The following is a 22,821-nucleotide window of genomic DNA, read 5'->3' on the forward strand; positions in this document are numbered from 1 at the left end:
TGCAGTCATGGGATTGTTGTCTTTCACATGACGGTGTATGTTTTGACTCCACAAATAGGGAAGTGACAGAGACAGGGTGTTTGTGTTACTGTGTTCCGTGAAGTGGGACTATTGTCCTTTGTTCATTCTCTTTGCTGTCCAGTGCTAGAGAGAGAGGGAACCATGTTGCAGTGCTCCATGTGTGTTTATATGTAAATAAAGTAGATTAGCCAAAATGCTGAGTTGGTCTGTTACGCAAGCTGTGAAGACTCTAAGTGTGCCGGTGTCTGTTGGCATCGGTCGCTGTGATGTTCGGGCTGAAGAAAGCTTTTGAAGCTCCCGAACGATCAACCAGGAGGGAGGGAACATGCCAGTCAGGCATGTGTCTCTGCCAGGTTCCTACTCGAGAGTAGGATAAGCTCCTGACACAATGGCCATCCAAACTCGAGTCCACAACCTCCCAAGGGAGTCCATTCCACTGTCAAACAGTTCTGTTCAGAACGTTCTTTCTGATGTTTAGTTGGTATCTCCTTTCTTGTAACTTGAAGCCATTGGTTGAGGTTCTACCCTCCGGAACAGGAGAATCCTGTTTTTGCTGTTCTTGGAGGAAGCAAAGACGTGCCAGAAGACGGAGCAGAAATCCTGGCATTTAGAGCCGGGGGGTGGGGGGTGGGATACCTGCCAACCTATTCCCATCTCTTTATTTTGGCCACAAATTCTGTAAATAGCACACCTTGTAACTGAACGTGCACCCCAAATATTCATGCAAGTTGCATGAGCTTGAAGGGAAAAGGATAAACCACTGAGGTAAAAGCAGTGCACTACCGATTGCCAGCACACGCAAGCGAGAGCCTATCTGTGGCTTGCCTTCTCTGTGGTGTGCAGCTTGCTAAATTATTTGGATCACCTCATGTAACCTGCCGCACCGAAAAACCATTAGAGCAAGAAAAACTCCTGTATACCACCGTTGCTACGCATCTCATATAAAAGAGGAAAAGGAAAACAAAACAAAAGTTTGTTCCATGTACAGTACTTCTCCTGCTGCTCTGGCAGTTGCATTTATCTCCCAATGTTGCCATTATATGTGAAAAAGTCAGGCTTGCGGTATTTTTCTCTCACCCCTCACCCCAGCAACAAAACATGTCATTATGTCCAGGAAAGGGTAGGGTTTTTGCAAATGAACTTTCTCTCTTTTTGCAAACTGTCCGGCCTCACTGTTTGCTTATTGCGGCTCTAACTCACAGTGACCTTGTAAAGCTCATGAAGTATGAAGATGTGGCAAAATAAATAAATAAAACAATAATAATGCATTACTATAATTATAGGCCATATTAAGTTGGAAAAAGAAAGGAAGAAAAGGTTCGGCAAATGCATGGACCAAGTACTGACATCTTCTCTGAGGAAGGATTCTAGGTTATATAAACAAAAGGGACCTCTTGGCTTCAATATCTCCTCTCTTGGTCAACAATGATGAATCTTCCCAATATAGTGCTTGCTGATTGAAAGCAAATGAGCCTACACTCTATATCCCAGCCCACCTATGTTTGCAGAGGTGACTAATGTTTCTCCTGGAGCTGAAGACAAAAACCTTGATGAACAGCTGGCGAGAGCAAGGGATGAAGAAGGAATGTTTTCTTATACACTGGATTTGGCGGTTCCTACACAACTGAGCTTTGGCCACATCCAACTGCCTCGTCCATAAAGCGACGAAGGCTACCAAATTTCAGAATGATAGCTGCAGTGGTTCTGTCAGTAAGGCACCTATGACACACACCCCAAATCCATGTGGAAAACAAATATGGTTTTTAATTCTTCCCTCAAATCATTGTAATTGGAGTGCCCTGGGAAAATAATTCACTGTGATTGAAAGCTAGACCTGCTCATGAAAAGGAAATGTTGCCTCCTCTCTCCACTGCTCTCCTCTCAAATTCTGGACATTTCCACAGTTAGCTTGGTTTAATTTCTTGTGCGTGTGGGATATAAAGCTGTCAGTCAAGTCCAACATTCTGAGAGGACTAACTGCCTCTATGTGGCAGGCAGTTTTGTCAGTTGGTCGGTTGCTGCTAAGAGTGTTAAACAGTAACTGCTCGGATGCAGTCTTCTCATGACTCACTACTACCTAGGATATAGTTTATCTGTTATGTAACCTAAGCCTGCCTTCAGGAACAACTCTGTAAAACTGAATGAATCTGATAGTAAAGTAAAGGTAAAGGGACCCCTGACTGTTAGGTCCAGTCGCGGACGACTCTGGGGTTGCGGTGCTCATCTCGCTTTATTGGCCGAGGGAGCCGGTGTACAGCTTCTGGGTCATGTGGCCAGCATGACTAAGGCGCTTCTGGTGAACCAAAGCAGCGCACGGAAATGCCGTTTACCTTCCCACTGTAGCAATACCTATTTATCTACTTGCACTTTGAAGTGCTTTCAAATTGCTAGGTTGGCAGGAGCAGGGACTGAGGAACAGGAGCTCACCCCGTCGTGGGGATTCGAACCACTGACCTTCTGATCGGCAAGTCCTAGGCTCTGTGGTTTAGACCACAGCTCCGCCCACGTCCCTGATAGTAAAGTAGTTTATGTTAATATGATTCAGATTCATGTGTGTTTTCTTCAAGAGGGATTATCAACCAGGAAGGTATAATTATTGACAGGACTCAAACAAGTTAGCAACCCGCTTGTCACTGCATAAACTCAAACAGGGGATCGTTTAAACTATGCTAAATTATATAAACGTTCTCACAGTGCCCAGGGGGAGAGGGTCAGGATGAACAGCCATGGGGTGTTTTTTTGAAAGCTGAGACCATAGAGCCTCTCGGAAGCTGAGCAAGCCCCTGATCTGCCTTGAGATGCCTTGGACTATCCAACTCAGAAGTGTGAGAACCTTCCCCAAATCACTCCATTTCACCTTGTCATTTGGGGTGCACACAGATCTAATGCAGGGGAGGGATGTTTCTTGCTGGTGCCCAGGGTGGGCACACTGGGACCATGGGGTGGGGTGCACTGTAAGGGCGGGGCAAGCTGCCAGAGCGAACCCCGTCCACTAGAGCCAAGTGGGGCCATGTTGTGGCACCTGCCCAGCTGTGCAATGGGAAGCCCTGCCGGCCAACTCACGATGCCCTGCGAGCCCAGAACCGTTTTGCAAGATTCGCAAAAGTGGCGTGGGGCTGGCAGGGCACATGCCTGCTGTGTCCCTCTCATGCCACAGTTCACAATGCCCTGCCAACCCCACATGAGAAGCAGGCAACAGCTCAGGGTGCTCTAATTCCCCCCATTACATTTTACGCTACTGTTGTGCTCAATTCTATATTGTATATTTTGTCTTGCATTTTTGCTTTTACTTCTCAACTGCCTTGAGAAGCCCTTTTGCTCTGAAAGGCAGTATAAAACATTTTAAATAACAGCACCATCCAATGCTGTTCTCCAAAATTGGCTGGATAGGGAGCAAAAGAAGGATCTCTGTAAAACAATGCCCCCACTGCCAACTCCTTCAACAGGCCCAGATTTAGATTTTCTACCACATCAACAGCTGCAGTGATGTAATTCTATCATTATTAATTATGGATTGTGGCTGAGGGTACGACAAAGAGCGAACACTTTCTCAGGCTCCAGATTATTCATACACATTGAGGTCCTTCAAATAAATTGGAACAGCAAAGTAAGAGGGACCACCTGCATTTGCAAGGTCCTCCTCTGTTTTGTTCATTTTCAGAATTGAATAAAACCTCTCCTCTGTTTTTCTTAGATTTTGAGAATTTTTATTCTCTTTTATAGTTGGCTTTAATCATTGACTGTCCTGAATGTCCCATAAGCTCTATTTTTTTATTTCACAATTTTTTTTAACTGCTTAATTGTAAAAAACAAAACAAAAAACCAAACCAAACCCTCAGAGCGGTTTACAAAATCATAAAATAATGAATTTATCAGAAAAAAAATCAGTTAAAATCTGCTATTTAGAACATTAAAAATAATTAAAATCAGCGATAAGCTAAAAACCAGATTAAAACACATGCCAACATTCTGAATGTCTGGAAAGGCAAAGGTTTTTTGCAGGTGCTCAGAAGAAGAGTACAGTGGTACCTCGGGTTAAGAACTTAATTCGTTCTGGAGGTCTGTTCTTAACCTGAAACTGTTCTTAACCTGAGGTACCACTTTACCTAATGGGACCTCTTGCTGCCGCCGCATTGCCGTCATGTGATTTCTGTTCTCATCCTGAAGCAAAGTTCTTAACCCGAGCTACTATTTCTGGGTTAGCGGAGTCTGTAACCTGAAGCGTCTGTAACCTGAAGCGCCTGTAACCCGAGGTACCACTGTGCAGTGAAGGTGCCTGCCTGATGCCAATAAGCAGAGAGTTTCGAAGTGTGGCTGCTGCCACACTAAAATATTGATTTCTTACGGAGGGTGATGGGGGAGGGCAATGTTGCAAGGGCGATTGGAGGGGGCAATATTGCACATGTTACGTCAGGAGCTCACCTCCTCCTGCTGCCACCACTGCTGGGACGCTGCTCTGACCCTTCTTTCCCTCCATGGCAGCAGCAGGAGGAGGAGCTGGCTGCTAGAGCCACACTGTGCTCGGCTCCTTGCTTCACATCTGTGCCAAATATCGGGGGGGGGGGAATGCAGACGGACTCAGCCCCCAGGAGATGGCACCCCTGGTTTCTTACAAATGCAGAACAAATATTATGTGGCACCTGTAACAGTACCAGTTCTGCACTAGGAGGACAGAATACAAATGTTTGTATAAATATAGAAGGAAAGAAGAGTTTGGATTTGATACCCCGCTTTATCACTACCCTAAGGAGTCTCAAAGCGGCTAACATTCTCCTTTCCCTTCCTCCCCCACAACAAACACTCTGTGAGGTGAGAGGGGCTGAGAGACTTCAGAGAAGTGGGACTAGCCCAAGGTCACCCAGCAGCTGCATGTGGAGGAGCGGGGAAGCGAACCCGGTTCACCAGATTACGAGTCCACCGCTCTTAACCACTACACCACACTGGGTCTCTTCAAGCATTTTGGAAATGTGTACAGTAAGCACTCAAAGGGGGTGTGGCAGTAGGAATGAGTCTGCTTCCTTTAGCCACCTTGTGCCCTCCTTGACTTGAAACATCAGAGTTCTAACGTGTGCTGGGATCCTCCATGGTTCTAGAAGGCTCCCTATTTCACACAGGCACCCTCCAACTTCTGGGGGGTGGGGTGTGTGTGATAGAAACAAAGAGGAGGGACAGAGCCATCATACTCATCCCCAGGGTTTTTCTTCAGCTGGAACTCAGTTCCGGTACCTCTCAGGTGGGCACCATTGCCATTGTAAGAGCACAAGGGAGGTGTTCATGGTGAGTTCCACCACCTCTTTTTCTAGAAAAATAGCACTACTTGCCCCCCCCCCCCGCATGTTTACTGTACACTGTTCCAGAATGCCTGAAGAGGGTTATAAATAAATATGAACAAGTAAATTGTCCTTCTGCTTAAGTGGAGAGTAGTTCTCCAAAAGAAGAAAAGAAATGGTTTGGGAAGGGAAGGAACTGTTCTATACAAAGTGTTGGGTTCATTTGCTTTTACAAAGCAGCCTCGCTTAGAAAAGAGCATTTCATCAAAACCCAGCCTGTCTCTGGAGGCCTCGTGACATTCTTCAGCAATGCAGAAAGTGAAAAATCAGATGCCAGTCAGAATGTGCGCATGGAAGCCAGTTTCCATAATAAAGTACTTGATCTTCTCAAATAAAAAGCAAAAATCCCGATATGTCTCTATAGGAATAAACTGGCAAGGAACAACAAATAATATATTACAAGAATTGTTTTCTCCTTTAGTCTAGACAAGAGAAGGTGTGATGACCTTTGCTGCTTCTGCCAACACCAACAGTTTACGTCTCAGTTGGAAGGACGGTCCCAGCTAATGGGGAGTCCAGTGGCTTGTCAGCCCCACAATCCACTCGGGACACTATTTCAAGCTGTCCTTTGGCATTTGGAGATGCGGAGGCCTTTTGTGCCGGCCTTTGTGGGTTCATTTGTTGTGTCCAAATGAGGAAGGCTGGCAGAATGTGAAAATTTATATAAACGAGGGCATTGTGTGTTCAAAAGAAGAGAGGTACGTTTGATCTTAGCTGTTACTGATTTACCTTTTCCTCGCGATAACATTCATTAGGCAGGATAAGGTAATGCCGCTGAGTCCCCTTTATATTGTCAACAGTTAAAATATAGGCATCATATAAGGTGTAACATCAGTCATGTCTCAAGGCAACATCCCCCCGCCCACCTAACCATGATTTGAAACTTGTTCTGCACCAGGCGTTTTCTTTGAACATACAGTCACTCCTCTCTGTTTCTAGATATTTGCGGCTTCGGTCAAATATACACAGCAAGAAATGTTTACTTCGTTCCACATCAGGGATTCTGGAGCTTGTTTTGGTATGCTCAGAGTCTGAGGCTAGTGTAAGCCTCCTTTAAAGCCATCCAAATTTGTGACTATCACTAGCTCTTATCCCAGTACTGTCACTAGGCACTGTGTGAAGAATTTTGTCCATCCCGAATCTTCTGACATTCAGCTTCACTGGATGTTCCCAATATTATGTGAGAGGGAGAATTTTTTTAATCCATTTTCTCCACAACATGCATAATTCTACACATCTCTCTCTCTCCCCTCCCCAACCCCCACCTTTCTTTAAACAAGAAAGCCCCAAATCTTACATCCTTTACTTGTAGGGGAGTCACTTCATCCCTTTGAATATTTTGGTTGCCCTTTTCTGAACATTTTCTGGCTCTGGAATCTCCTATTTTAAGTGAGGTGACCAGAATTGTACACAGTATTCCTAACAGAATTACAGTGATTTTAAAATTTGCATCTATAAATATAAAATTAACATAGGCAATTTGTATGCAAATCAGTGTGCCCCTCTCTTTTTGGGAGATCACAGAATCGTAGAATCTTAGAGCTGGAAGAGGACCAAGGGTCATCTAGTCTAACCCCCTGCAATGCAGGAATCTCAACTAAAGCATCCACAACAGATGGCCATCCAACATCTGCTTAAAAACCTCCAAAGGAGAGTCCACAGCCTCCCAAGGGAGACTGTTCCACTGTTGAACAGCTCTGATTGCCAGAAAGTTTTTCTGTATATTTTGTGCATTTTAGCTTTGGGCTAAGTAGGTATTGTTTTGTTAATTTACCAATGGATTTCTATGCTGATTTTAAACTTGGAAGGCCTTCTTACTTCACATATTGAAGACTTGAAGAGGGGTACAAACTTGTTGATAAAAAAGGGGGTAGGTGGGTGCATTTTCTGAGTGTTCCTATAGCTTTTCTCCAGACTAAGTTTTATACAAGTTATTTTTTTAAAAAAAAATATTGGAAAGGGAGGAATATGTGCTGTACAAGGTTCTGAGATCATTCACATTTCAAATGCCAGTCAGACACACGGGAGGTGTTTGTTTTGGGAGATAATTAGATGGTGATGTAATTAGAAGCAGTGGCTGGTGCTAGGAAGCACAATCTTCTAGAGACAGGCATTTCTGCTAATTTGCTGCTGTTCAGGCTATTCAAATGGGAGCGGCCGCTAGGATAAGAAGTAGGGGCCCAGGCTTAGGAGAAAACCTGCAGAAGAGAAAAACAGGTTGGGTGGCTGCTGCCCATGCATTTGCCAACTGCTTCTCATGTCCCTCATGTTTTAAAGGCAGGGGGGTCTCCGGATTATAGTCACAGAAACCTGAGGCGAGATCAGGTACTCTGGGCTCACTCCCCTGTTCATCACCATGTCATAGAAGAACTTCAAGTGAATGCAGCATGCTCAGCCTGGGCTGAAGCATCTCACTCCCAAAGTTCTCACTTGTTGTTTTGCTTATCAAATATACCACTCAACCTGTTAATTTGGTGCTGACCTTTTGTTCAGCCCGGACACTGAGATCCAGCGCCGAGGGCCTTCTGGCGGTTCCCTCATTGCGAGAAGTGAGGTTACAGGGAACCAGACAGAGAGCCTTCTCAGTAGTGGCGCCCGCCCTGTGGAACGCCCTCCCACCAGATGTCAAGGAAATAAACAACTTTTATTTCCTCAGACTTTTAGAAGACATCTGAAGGCTTCAGGGAAGTTTTTAATATTTAATGCTGTGTTGTTTTTAACACTCGATTGGAAGCCGCCCAGAGTGGCTGGGGAAACTCAGCCAGATGGGCGGGGTATAAATAATAAATTATTATTATTTTGATTATTATTATTTATCTGATGCTTAAAGTTCTGGGTATATATATATATATATATATATATGACAGATCAATATGTTGATCTAACCAGGCCTGAATGTAACTTTCCTCACAAGTTGGCCCTTTTAATTTGTTGGTGAATCCATAAATTGAAGAGTCAAGATTTTCTCCTCCCCATCCCCCACACCCGGCTCCCTCTTCTTTCATTTCCCTGAGCTGTAAGTCCACCTGTCACCACTCCAGTAAAATTACTGGAATTTGTCTTTGCCTTTTCTCTGCCGTTCATGAATACCCTATTCATGCCATAATCACTTCCTATCTCATCTGCTTCAATTGCATTGCAAATATGGCCTTTCTTTCAAAATCCTTCCCTTCTAAGATATAAACTCCATCTCACTGGAGTATGAATGGCTGGATTCTGCCAAGAGAACTACTGAAAAGGGGAACAGAGGCTTCTCTGAGGAATGTGTGGCGCACCAAGCAAAAGGTAGCCCACGAGCTTGCCAGGTACCTTGCAATCCCATTTTTGTAATCCTGGGTGAGCAATAAAAACAGAAGGTTCACCAAGCTCCTGAGAGGGGGCGTACATGCCCAGTGGTTTTCTGGATTGCAGGTCCACATTGCAAGAAAGCCCAAGATCTGCCCAAACCCTATCAGGTGGGTTGCTGTAGCCACGAGAGGGTTAAATTTAGAAACTCTTTATTGCTAAGAGCCATTGACAGGGAGAGCCAACTAATTCTAATTTTGTCCCCATACTCCCCCTTGGCCTGGTTGCAAGAAGGGAGGCAGGTGTAAATGGCTAGGGGGTGCAGACTGAAGTTGGAGGGGCAGTGCCCCACTTGCCCCAATGGACAAGCATCCACTGGGGATCCCAAACGTTTCCCAAAGTACAAAAAATATTTAGGAAAAAATCCTTGGGGGAGGAGAAAGCCCCAAACAGCCCACTGGGGTCTTGGAGACCATGCAATGTTGCCTGGTACCAGGAGAAGGAGCAGAAAGAGAGTTGGCTGGAACCCTGAACAGGTCCCCCTCATATTTGTTAAAACAAAGCACTGCTTTTTGCAACCCACTTAAAGCATACACGCTTCATAAAAACTACATATTGAGTTAGCTGAAATTTGCTTGGAATCCGTTTATGCCAACCCCGGCCTCCCTCCCTCATTCTCCGTTCCCCCCGCTCTCCACAATCCCATAAGCAAAGGATCAACGTGTTGCATATCCTTAATGGGCATGACCACTGGAAGGATTAAGGTAAGGATCTTAGCAGTCGTCAAAGTTCTGAACAAATGTTCATGTTTGCATTGTTCCCCCCATGTCTTCACCTCGTTTAACAGGAAAGGAGGGATTTTGTTTCTCCACTCTTACTATGCTCCCTCTATTTCCCAGAGACTGGCTGACTGCAACAGTGACTGACAGCTTGAGTCAGCAGTGCAGCTGGCTTTTAAGAACAGAGGTACGGAAGACAAGGCAGCTAACCCATGATGGCTACGTTTGACCACAATTGTTGGAGGCAGGATGGCTCCAGCTCCTGGGAATCACAAGGAGGGAAAGTAGCCAGGGAGTGCTCCTGGGTTCACTTTCATTGCCAAAGCGCCAGGTGACCTCGGTGGCTAGGAGCACCTTCCACTAGCTTTGGCTCGTAAGACATCTGGGGCCATTTCTGGACCGGGGTAGCCTGACCACTGTTGCCCAGGCACTGATAACCTCCAGGCTGGATTTCTGCAATGCCACACCTTCCAAGTTTCCCTAACTTCCCGGGACAGTCCTGGTTTTACAGAAGCCATCTTCATTTCTGATTTGAACCTGGAATGTCCCACTTTTCCTTAGGACGTTCCTATTTTCATTGGAGAAATGTTGGAGGGTATGGAGCTATGTGACCCCTGAGACAAAGAGATAAGAAACTATACAACCTTTAGAAGACATCTGAAGGCAGTATTATGTTTTTTATATATGTCGGAAGCCGCCCTGCATGACTGGGGAAACCTAGTTAGATGGCCAGTGTGCAAATAATAAGATTAGTAGTAGTAGTAGTATTGAATAAAAAGGTAAAGGTAAAGGACCCCTGACAGTTAGGTCCAGTCACAGTTGACTCTGGGGTTGTGGCTCTCATCTCATTTTACAAGCCAAGGGAGCCGGCGTTTGTTCACAGACAGTTTTTCTGGGTCATGTGGCCGGCATGACTGAGCCGCTTCTGGTGCAATGGAACAAAGAAACCAGAGCAGCACATGGAAACGCCGTTTACCTTCCCGCCGGAGCGGTACCTATTTATCTACTTGCACGTTTTGGCGTGCTTTTGAACTGCTAGGTTGGCAGGAGCTGAGTCTGAGCAACGGGCGCTCACCCCGTCGTGGGGATTCGAATAGGACATCCCTATTCTCATCTGAGAAATGTTGGAAGGTATCCAATCTGCTTTATAAAAACATAATTAATTGATAATCACAGGCCAAGGACACATCATAGCTAGACAAAAGCCTTCAAGCAGGGTGTGGTGGGGAGTCATGCTTTTGAAGGATGTGCTGGGGAGAGTGGGCATGGTATAGGAGGAGTTCTGAGGGCCAGATAAGGGAGGTCTGGAGGCCTTGGGGTCTAGGGTCCCCCACTCATGCCTTGCAACACTGGATTTGCCTCCAGTTTTGTAGAGAATGGGAAGGACGCGGGTGGCGCTGTGGGTTAAACCACAGAGCCTAGGACTTGCCGATCAGAAGGTCGGCGGTTTGAATCTCCACGATGGGGTGAGCTCCTGTTGCTCGGTCCCAGCTCCTGCCAACTTAGCAGTTCAAAAGCACGTCAAAGTGCAAGTAGATAAATAGGTACCTCTCTGGTGGGAAGGTAAACAGCGTTTCCGTGCGCTGCTCTGGTTTGCCAGAAGCGGCTTAGTCATCCTGGCCACATGACCCGGAAGCTGTACACAGGTTCGCTCAGCCAATAAAGCTAGATGAGCGCCGCAACCCCAGAGTCGGCCACGACTGGACCTAATGGTCAGGGATCCCTTTACCTTTACCTTTGTAGAGAATGGAGAGGAAAAGAGGCACCTTAGCCCTTCTCTGGGAATTCCAAAAACGTAAAAGGGTAAAGAGAAAAAAGAATTCTGTGTGTTTTGGATGCATCAGTTTTATCTTCATCTTCTACACTCTTTGCAGGTGGGTGTATTGCCAAATTATATACATAGTTTACTTTCCATAAGGATTTCTTAAAGGGGAAAAACTTGGCTTAACATTTGTTTACAGTTTGCAAAAACTATTTAAGTGATTCATTTTGGCTGGGAGGTGAAAACAAATCAAAGATATAACAGTGCTATAAATTCTCTAAGTGAAATATAATTTGAAGGAAGAGTGCAATTGCTAAAAATTCACTCCAGGTCAAATATACAATTTGTTGATTAGGAGGTTGAACAAATGCTTTTGATATTTTTTTTTTCAAAGGGAAGAGATGGTTTCATTTTAGTTCATATTTATTATATGGTATGTTCCAAAGCACAACTAGCAATTTCCTGACCTTCCAGCTGCTCTGTCTGTGATCCTGGGACACACCTGCAGATCACAGAGTCACAATTGCTGTAACCTAGTTTTTTTGTGTTTTGTTTTGTTCTCACATGCCATCTAGGTCTAGAGGCTTCCAGTGATTTTCTTCCAAAGCACAGAGAAGAATTCTATGTATCTCAAAGCTATTTAAAAATAATTCATTTTGTTCCCACCATCAAGGCAACAACAATACTTTGAATCATCTCTGAGCTAGAAGACTGAATTTTTAAACATTTTATTAGCACCCGCTATCCCAGTTTTCAAATCACATTATCATTGTTGATGCTTGTGCTCAGGATACTGTTAAAGTTGTTCAGTGGAATCCCTGAGCTGGGCCTTGCATATGAGCAATGTCAAAGTTTCAAAGCTTTACCGCAGAACAGTCTTAAAACTATTTAAATATAAACATTGCATGGACAATATAACAAAGCAACATGTTGCAAACTAGCAATGTGGCTCAGTCCTTTAAGTCCTTTATGCAATTCTTGGTCCGAGAGAGAGATTATAGCTTGTTCATCATTGCAAAGCTTGTCTGCTACTGCTACTAGCCATCTCTGACTAGTTTCTTCACCTACTTTGAGAGCTGCAGCTCAGGTTTCCTGTGATGAGTCATCATCACACCAGCCTTCCGCTTTCACCCAGAGTGGAACCTTTTGGTTAAGGTAAATTTCGGTGATTATTATTTTTTAAGTATTTTAAATGTTTTGTTACAATTAACCAGAACAACTTCAACAAGCATTGGAGTACTGAGGTGGTCAAATTACCCATTTCCATTTTTGAGTTCACACTTGTTGCAACTAGGAATATTGAAGAAGTCTGATAAAAATGTAAATGGGAGGAGAAATTGCTAATCTTCGCTTAGTTAAACCATCTATGGCCTTTTAAAGTAGTGGGTATTGTTTTGTTCATTACTATGTTTTGTACTTTTTGTGTTTATATTTGAAACCATCCTGTGATCCTCGGATGAAGGACAGTACAGAAATTCAACAAACAAACCAACAAATATCCACCTCTGGAACGGAAGTCAATCCAGTGAATATGATCTGTTGTTTTTGTTGTTTTCAGTCTGCAAACGATATGCAATTGATCGCACACCTCATTTGCATCGTGTTTCTTTGCATTTAAATGAATAGGGTGGAATAACACAGTGGCAACATAATGTATAGAATTTGCATAACTAATTACATAAATCATATGAGTTATATAAGTCTGCTACAGTGGACAGTGAAACAAATAGTGTAGCTTTTGGTAGAAAACGAACTGCAGTGGTAGAGAAGCAGTGTTGCATGTGATGAATACAGGGTGGAACGGGCAAGCTTCTTACATTCCTAGTTGCAACACATTAAAGGCTGAACGAATCTGTGAACTCAACACAGAGACCTCCACGGTGTCCCAGTCGATACGTGCAGGTGGGCCTGGATGAGGGCAGAATGACATCATTATTCTTAAATTATTACTTGCTTTACTCTTATGGGACAGTGGCTCAGTCACCCTAATGGACACAATCCAGGGGGAAGAGGGAGAACTGCATGTGGTCTTGGTGGCAATTCAGTGGTCTCCATGCCCCGTAGTTCCATTCTATAAGAACATGACAATATTACAGTGCAATTTGTCTTAGAGATCTTTTGCTCTAGTAAACGGCATATGAAATTTGTTAAATGAAAAATGCAGGGTGACTAAGTCCCATTGAGCTCTGCGAGGCATGCTCTCAGGTGTAAGTGGTGTGGAATTGCAGTCTCAAGCCCTTCTATATATTTGTGAGACTCACTTTCACAGCTTTAATGTTCTCCATTCCTTTTTGCCAAGTTTTGGAGGTGGTGAGCTATTTTTTGTTTTGTTTTGATACATTTGACACTAGAAGTCAAGATTTCCAGACACTCTTCCCTCAGTGCCAAAGGGTTAAAGAAGAAAGTTGGCTCCTTCAGTAGGTTTTTCCAAGTTTTTATTGCTCTCTGCTCCACATATCCAAAGGAGGGGGGGAAACCCCACCGAATCAAAATGTACCTATGTGGAGGTTTTCAATTAGCTCTTTTCACCCTCATGAGTGCACAAGAGTACTCTGTGGGAGTACTTCATTGAAGCCTGTTGCTGTTGATATTGCTATTATTATTATTATTACTATTAGTAGTAGTAGTCATTTGATGGCTACCTTGATTTTCTTTTAAGTCTTAATTTCTCTTTCTAGCACAACGTCAATTTCATGGCCAACCTTATGAAACAATATGAAGTAAGCCATTTCAGGTGGAAGCTTCTAGAAGGGTAGCCATCTTGCTGCTCTACCTGTGTGTGCTCTGAAAAAAAGTATGAATTCCACTCACATGTTGAGTGGGATCCCAATGAATACCAAGTCCATGTTGCTTCCGATGAAACAGTCAAAACAGGCAGTGTCCTGCTTGGCTTCCTTTCTTGACAATAGTGAAAAAATGATGTAGAAGATGGATATAAATCCGTAAGTGACCTAAAGGCAGGGATGGAGAACCTGTGGCTCTCCTTATGCCATTGATCTGCAACTCCCACCAGCCTCAGCCAGGATATTGGACTCAGTATGCTTCTGAATACCAGTTGTTGGGACAATCAGTGGCCCCAAGGTCACCCACAAAGCTTTATGGCCGATTGGGCCTCCATTATCTCAAGTTGAACAATGCTATATACAGTTCTACCTCCCCCAGTTTCATGAAAACAGACTTTCCAAAACTGTATATAATGTGTGTGCGCACTTCAATGGAGTATGTCATCGCTGCAGGATATTTTAATACAGTTTGAGCTCTTACATGTTCAAATCCAACATTAGAATATTTTAAAAAAATTAATGGCTATTGTTTTAACCTTGTGATTTTTCTCTGCCGTTAGGAAGAAAATGAAATTGTATCTGCTGAGATTCATTGCAGAGGGTAGTGTTTTAATAACACAGCATTTCTTTACCCCTCCTTCTTCTCCTCCTCCTTTTCATTTGAAAATCTCTCAAGATTCAGGGGGCAAAAAACCCCTGACTTAATATATGTGCAAATTACTCATAGCATTCACATCCCTTGCTCCTACAAAGCTGCTCTGATGACGCTATTAAATGAAGGGCATATGGCAACCCTTTCGGCCTTCCTGGTTAATTGGAAAATGATTCAGTAACTATTTAATATAATCTTGTTACTGTTACTAGGGAAAGGGTAGTTTCCCCAGCAATTGTGACTTTAGTTCCCAGAAGATTAGTTCTTTTGTACCTCTTCCCTCCACCCAAGGAAAATTCCTGAACTTCAGCCGATGCAGAGGAACACATCTACCAGCTGTGAGGCACATGTAGGATTACAGCAGGCTTGGCCTGGAAAAGCTCGAATTCACAAGTATGGTAAACCATACTCAGCATGGTATCTTATTTATTGGGAACTTTACAAAACACTTTCATCATAATTCCTTTCAAAGACAGACTGAGCATAGCATGCCTTCTTTATGCATTCCTTATTACATTATAATCACAAGCTGTCTTAGTGAAACATAATACTATAAGCCGAAATTTTGAAGGAATGGTGAACAAAGCATTTTATTTTTTTTACATTGTAAATTAGCTGCTCTTGTAATTGAAATAATAGAAATAGCCTGAATCAAAAGTTGAAGAATATGATTATTGGGATCTCTTGTGAATATATGGTGGCTGTCAGGGGTGGGCTGGGGGGAACTCAACTACTTCTTGGATACATCTGAGAGCAAGGAAGCCTTGTTCATGTATGGTGCACAACACTAGCTATGAAAATAAGAATGCTTTAGTCACAAAACAAAAGCTCATCAGTCCAAATAGCCAGGGTTCTGATAAACAAGAGTACCATTCACATACGGGGTGAGAGACCACTAGCTCAGAGGACGGAGCCGGCCCATCAACCCTTTCTCAATAGCCCACCAAACTCCTGCCATTTACCTTGGCAACTTCCTGTACCTGCCACATCCCAATCTGCTCTGGAATTAAGGGATCTGTCCAGTAAAGCATGGGAGGAGACAGAGGGGTCTGCAAAGGGAATGGGGAATCAGTGAAAACCGTATCCTCACCACACATCCATTTACAATAGTCTTTGCTGGATCTAGGTTCTTCCATTCATGGGTTAGCAGTCAATAACACAACTTTCACCTTGATAAAATTGCTGCTGCTTGCCAAGTGGTTGCAGTAGCAACTGACTAGGTATCCACTTAAGTCTTCTGCTCCAAGACCTGAAGCAGCTTGAATGTGGCTGATTTGTGTCTTACCAAAGGTGCTTGCACAGCCGTCATACGCAATAATAATAATTTATTATTTGTACTCTGTCCATCTGACTGGGTTTAATCTGATTGATTAAATTTAAGATGAACGTGAGAAACTGGTCCACAAACCAGGATTTATTTATTTTTTTGCAACAGAACCTTGCTCTGTAGGCTTTGTGTGCAGTCCAAACATAGTGAAATTGGAGCAAGTGCATGGCATGTTATTTTATTAGCAGATGTATATACCACTTTTCTTCCATCGTGGGACCCAGAGAAGTGAACATAGGGTTTCCAGGTGGTTCCCCCATCCAGCAACTGATCTGACCCAAACCTGTAAGGTAGCTGCATCATGTACTTAGACTATGTCCTGGGAAACCACGCATGAGCATCTCTGTATTTATCCTGGAAAGGGTTGAGACTTGTGTCCAGCTGAACACACACAAAGCCCTAGAAGGCACTTGAAAAAAGTCCACAGTGTTGCTACCTCTGCTTCCTTCCTCCTGAAGGCAAAGAAACTTGCCTTTGGGCAAATAAAAGGACAAACGGTGTGTGTGTGTGTGTGTGTGTGTGTTACTTCTGGTGCCTTTTCATGATTCTGAAATTATTTCTCTTGTTATGTAAAAAGAGGTTGAAGACAGTCCTTGGGGAAAAAATCTCACAGTTGTGGAATGAGAAATTATAGGCATTGGAACACATTGCATGGACGGGCTTGTTTTCTTTCCTTCTGGTTTCTGATCCATATGAAATGTTTTCATAACTTTTTTCATCCTTCTGTCTGAAATCATAAGGACTGGAATCAGACTTACAATGTTTTAACATCTATGCAATGGTGGTTGAATAGCAATTGCCTATGTTGAATGGCAACTGCAGGAATTGGTATGAATGTGCACATTACTCATGATCCATGAAGCCTCAGGCTCTCCAGGGATCCAAGGAAGACTTGAAAGGGGGTGAGGCACTGGCTGCTGCAACCAGGAGGAACATTCACCAACGCCGTCCCCGATGGAAGATATGTCCCCACCAGTCCCCAGCACAATTTCCATCTCCTCAAGCTTGCAGAAGTGAGGAGATACAGAATCAGGCAGAGACCCACTAAAGAACATAGCCAGCTTGTTCAGAGAGGCAGTGTCTAATGCAGAAGAGCACTTGCCTAAATTTAGAAGGCTTCAGGAGGCTTCAGTTCTCTGCTGAGGCAACATTGCCTAAACTGGGGGAAAGAAAAGCTCTTGAGTTCCCTTGGAGCTTTCCATGGTCCTGATATGGTCTGCCTGAACCTGAATGCACCATGCTGCAGTTTCCTGAATCTGCCTTTACCTGATGTGATACTACAGATTGCGACATTACCTGGTGTGACCTTGTTCACTGAGACTCTATATAATAAGCTTCAGGCTTCTGCGTAGCAGGGTAACTTTGAGGAAACCTATGGTTGCATCAATATACTTTGTATATGTGGCATTTTCACATTGTGTGCATGAGTATATGGGCACATGACAATAAGAAGTACATTGAAATTGGCTTTCTTTTCTTTTTTGCCAGTATTTTATCAATGCACTGAACTCACTAGTAATTTAGAGGAAGAAAAGAGATGGAGGAAATGGAAACCGCAGCCAATAGCTTGTGCTCCGATCTAGGAATTACCGTTAGAAATATTTCTGGTTAATTCCACATGTGCATCCCCCAGGTTAAATTGGAGTACACTGGAGTGCAAAACGGGGGAATAGGAGAGTGAATCAGAAGAGCAGTAAAGGAAGAATGTAATGAATGGAATTCATTCATCCCCATTTTAACTGTAAGGTTTTTGGGACATAAGCTGGAGCTCTATCCCTTGAGCCACTTGGTCAATCCCAGTGGAATGAGGTGAAGGCAGAGAAAGAAGAGAAGCCCGCGGCTGGACAGAGCAGTCTCTGTTTAGAAGTATTTATAGGGGCAGAGAGTATAACTTGATCAGCTCTCATCTAGAAGTCTGAAGAGCAGGCCTGGTGTTAGCACATGGCAATGTTGGGAGAGAGCCAGAACTGGGCTGTGATGTACAGACAAGTCTCTGCCTAATAGTTCTCATGCAACTAGTTGGAGACTTGCTGTGGTTCTAGTCCTCTCTGAGGAAAACCCATGGCTGACATGACCAAAGCAGATTTTCATGCTTTTGTCTTGATCTACTTCTTCCCACTTAGATTTCTCCCTCTGTAATGTACCATTCATGCTAAGGGAGAGGAGGGAAGGAGAGCTAAATATATGGATAGAGACTATTTACACTTGCCAGTTAATAATAATGATGATGATGATGATGATGATGATGTGCTGCTAAAACAAAACAGACAGGCGGACGGACGGACAGATAGACATGCCCTCTTTAACAAGTGGCCCCTTAATTCTCAGTCTACACCATGTTCCAAACTTTAGGTGATTAACCTATCGCTTAAACCAAGGTTGAGAAACCTTAGGCCCAGGGGCCTCTCTGTATGTTGCTCATTGTTCTTCCTAGCCCATGCCCCTTTCTCCCCAGACTCCACCGCTCACTGGTCCTGCTTTGCATTCCAAGTGTGGCTGGAATGTGTCCTTGACCTGTGTGTGTGTGTAAAAACTACTCTACTGTACAAAGATAAAATTTCCATTTGTAGTGCCACCCACTTCTGCCAATGACCCAGCCCACCACTGGCATGTGATCCTCAGAAGGTTGCCCAGAAGGGAACACAGCCCTTAGGCTGCAAAGCATTCCCCACCCTTGACAACTTAGTGATCATGCTCCTAATATTCCTAAATATAGAAGAGACTAGGGCAGGGAGACAGCATCTTAAGAAGCAGAGACATCACCTTGCCAACAAAGGTCCGTATAGTTAAAGCTATGGTTTTTCCAGCAGTGATGTATGGAAGTGAGAGCTGGACCATAAAGAAGGCTGATCGCCGAAGAACTGATGCTTTTGAATTATGGTGCTGGAGGAGACTCTTGAGAGTCCCATGGACTGCAAGAAGATCAAATTTATCCATTCTTAAGCAAATCAGCCCTGAGTGCTCACTGGAAGGACAGATTCTGAAGCTGAGGCTCCAATACTCAGAAGACTCCCTGGAAAAGACCCTGATGTTGGGAAAGATGGAGGGCACAAGGGGAAGGGGGCGACAGAGGATGAGATGGTTGGACAGTGTTCTCGAAGCTACCAGCATGAGTTTGACCAAACTGCAGGAGGCAGTGGAAGACAGAAGTGCCTGGCGTGCTCTGGTCCATGGGGTCACAAAGAGTCGGACATGACTAAACGACTAAACAACAACAACAAGGGCAGGGAGAGCCAACATGGCGTCCTCCAGATATTTAGGACTCTGACTCCCACCAGCCCCAACATGTATGGCCAGTGCTCAGAGGTGATGGGAGTTGTAGTCCAAAAAATCTGAAGGGCACTACATTGGATTCTCCTGGTCTTGCAAGCTACAAGTTGAGATTTACTGAAGCACTTAAGAAATTTGCCTGGAGAAGAAAAGCAGGTACCATTAAGAACAGCAAATGGGGGGGGACACACCCTGTTTTTTTATATCTAGTTTTACTGTTCATCGTGAGGCTTGTCTCTTGACAGGCATAAATCACATTTGCAGATTAAACTAATTTTCTGTGGCCTAAAAGGGCTTTTCTGGATCCAGTCATTACAATTTTAATTTAACCATTTCCATATGTGGAGAAAACATGTCTCGGTGCAATGATGTAAAACTTTATTACAGCAATTGAGAAACTCATCTCCTCATGTTTCTTCTGCACTTTCATATGCCTTGGCTGCCGGGAGGTAACGTAAGGAACGTAAAATTTAATGATGCAGTGATCCATAATGATAACTTGCCCATAAGTCATGCAAAGAAGGCCTCAATGGGGAACAGCTGGTGTGAGAGAGCATCATCTCTTTCTAATTAATGCCTCAAAAAGGTGTACAGCTATGTTCATGAAGGAGTTCACCTGAATTCAGCAAACTGTAAAGCTGAAAGGTTGCCACTTGCCACATTATCATTAAGCTATAAGACCCCCTAAGGTCATTTGCTTAGATTCAATGTGACTTTTATTCAAGAAAATGTGTTTAGGGTGGATGGATCTCCTTGTTTCATGTCTGTTTTATGTTCACATTTCAGCCATAATTCCATTCTATTTCACACACACACACTCCCCCCCCCCGCAGATCACCTTTTTGAACTGTTCCTCTCATCGTAGCATTTAAATGCGCATTTTCCTTCAAAAGGCAATTTAAATGTGTACTTTCTCTCAAAATATGTATTTGTTTGCATAGTTTGGTATGTCTAAATTGCCAAGAGTTGTGTCACAACAGTCATAGAAGGGCAACATCTGTGGGATAGCTAAATTACAACCTGCAAAGGTAAGGGTAAAGGTGACTATGGGGTGTTGTGCTCATCTCGCTTCAGGCCGAGGGAAGCTGGCGTTTTTCCACAGACAGCTTTCTGGGTCATGTGGCCAGCATGACTAAACTGGTTCTGGTGCAACGGACACCATGCTGGAAGCCAGAGCACACGGAAATGCCGTTTACCTTCCCGCCACAGCGGTACCTATTTATCTACTTGCACTGGCATGCTTTTGAACTGCTAGGTTGGCAGAAGCTGGGACAGAGCAACCAGATCTCACCACTGTTGAGTGGATTTGAACTGCTGACTTTCTTATTGGCAAGCACAAGAGGCTCTGTGGTTTAGACCACAGCACCACCCACATCCCCATACCTTTTACCTTCACAACCTGCACAATAGATGAAGTGGGACAGTTCAGGATATTTCTTATAAGAACTCTATAATACCTAATTCCCCAAGGATAGCTACAGGATTGTAATGCCAAAGTGTTTTGCTTAAGGATTCTCAGGCTTATCTTTTAGCATGAGCTGAAATTCAACTTGTAACGTATTTCATTCATCCATTGCTATTCACAGATCTGGAAAAAAGGACTGTGGTCCAGACAATGGAATGGAATCAAGGACAACTGAAAAATGCTGAGATAAGATGAACATTAAAAAGAAGCAAATCTGTTGAAATTTAAAGAAAATGCTTTCATAGCATACTTTTAAAAAAGAAGTAATAAAGACAATTTTGTTGGGAATCTGAAGTGAGATGGCTGCGTAGAAGTTGTCCCTAGTTCCAGTCACCACACAGAGACAGCTTTAAGGTCCAAAATAGTTTATTGCTGAAGAAGATAAGGCTTCAGAAATACAGTTCTGGACATTGACATACAGCTTGTAGGCTTTGCAGATACAGATGCAGATATATACAACCGCATAGTATCTCTTTTGCTCCAGCTTCAAGACATAACACAGACTCCAACTCACATACAGACTCACTGACTGCCTAATGAGCTGACATGCTTTAATCACTTATATAGATGGCACGAGGTCATTGCCATAGCAACTGGCTTGGCTGACCATGCACCTGTTGGCTTATCTCATACATGGGGCAATGTGTGCTCATGCCCAGTTCCCCCAACAGAATCTGATAAGAATCAAACAAAAACAAGTTGCCCTTAGTGGCATTTCAAATATAACTTGAAGAGGTACAGTCTTCATTCAGGGTGTATTCTATTTCAGGTTTCCTGGAGGATTTATTTATTTTTAAAAACACAGGCCCTTTACAAGGGAAAGATACTCTGCCCGAACTCAGAGGCACCATGCCCTTAGGTCCCTGGGGGAGAAAATCTTTGTACCAGAAGTTCTGGAACCAACTGTTGGCAAATGTGTCTTGGAGCTGAATTTGAAAAGACTTCGGCCAAATGTTTGTGATGAAAAAGGCTCTGAAACTGTAGCCATTTGCTTTTCAAATGCCAAGCTATTTCTGACTAATTGGATTAAAATCCATTTTATTGAAAGATGTCTGAACTAGTCAGGTCCTTAGTGATACAAAGTGAAGGAAAGTAAAAACACCAATGATGATAGTGATGCTTTCTATCAACATTTCACATCTGTCCTTAATGCGAAACAGATGCATTCTGGAACAAGCCATTGTTTTCTACTCGAATGTGACAATATGCTTTGATGCTTTCTCCTTAATTGTAACATCATGTAATGAAGACCTCTCACTGTGTGTGTGGTAAATTGCTGAAGACTTTGGGAAAGGAAAGAAAAATTGGTAAAAGAAATTCTCATGGACCTGTAGTCATTGTTCTTCTTGAAAATCAGATGATTCCTTTCAAAGCTATGGAAATGCCAAATGGGAATTTTGGAACAACATTGACAGACAGCAGCATACACAGCTATGCTTTTATTATTCCCTGCAAGCTTAAGAACATAGTAAAAGCCCTGTGGGGTCAGACCAAAGACCTATCTAAGAGGTTAGTTGGACTCCAACACTCATCAGCCCCAGCCAGGATGGTCAGTGATCAGGAATTATGGGGTTTCGGTTCAACCCCAGCTGGAAGGCTGCAGTTTCCCTGACTCTTGCCTATCTAGTTCAGCAAATTGTTTTCCACCCCTGGAGCTTTCATGAGAATGTGAATACAAACGAATAATCAAGAGAACATTATTCTTGTATGGTAGTAGTGTCACCACTGTAGCAGAGTTTGTATGGGGGTAGTGTCCAAAGAAGGAAGCCCCTCCCCCCAGCAGGCAGAAGTGTGGATCATTATGTTGCCATGCAGAAAAGGGAGAAACGGGTGTATTGTGGACCCACGTTCAGTGCTGGATTTACATATAACCTAAACAAGCTATAGCTTAGGGCCCCACTCTCTTGGGGGGCCCCAAAAAATTTAAAGGGAAAAAAAACTGGATGTACATTTCCAAAATATAATACAAAAAACAAATGAAATAAAACCTACATACAGCAACAGTGTTTTGTGTGGTGTAGGCTCCTATATGTTACGTGCAAATGGCTTTAGATACCTGTTAGGTCCATAAATCACCATATAGCATATATTCAACACAAAAAACAGCAACAGTTTGTTGTCGACAAAGGACAGCTGGACATATAAAG

The 22,821-nt window shown here is 43.5% G+C and overlaps 2 long non-coding RNA genes across 4 annotated transcripts; both read left to right on the forward strand.

Moving 5' to 3' along the window:
- The first annotated feature begins 286 nt into the window (after positions 1-286).
- Positions 287-22,821, forward strand: LOC310675866. 3 transcript variants are annotated; one of them, XR_014510258.1, is made up of 5 exons: positions 287-2,185; positions 5,773-6,049; positions 9,536-9,746; positions 11,753-12,332; positions 20,796-22,821. It is a non-coding gene; the product is annotated as an uncharacterized lncRNA (long non-coding RNA). The 3 variants fall into 3 exon arrangements; XR_014510259.1 differs by lacking the exon at positions 20,796-22,821 and having other exon boundaries at positions 11,753-12,977; XR_014510260.1 differs by lacking the exon at positions 20,796-22,821 and having other exon boundaries at positions 9,536-9,602; positions 11,753-12,977.
- Positions 10,730-11,344, forward strand: LOC310675872. Its single transcript, XR_014510268.1, has 2 exons — positions 10,730-10,806; positions 11,176-11,344. It is a non-coding gene; the product is annotated as an uncharacterized lncRNA (long non-coding RNA).

The sequence above is a fragment of the Podarcis tiliguerta genome (assembly GCF_965153285.1).
Source record: "Podarcis tiliguerta genome assembly, chromosome: 4".
NCBI lineage: Eukaryota > Metazoa > Chordata > Lepidosauria > Squamata > Lacertidae > Podarcis > Podarcis tiliguerta.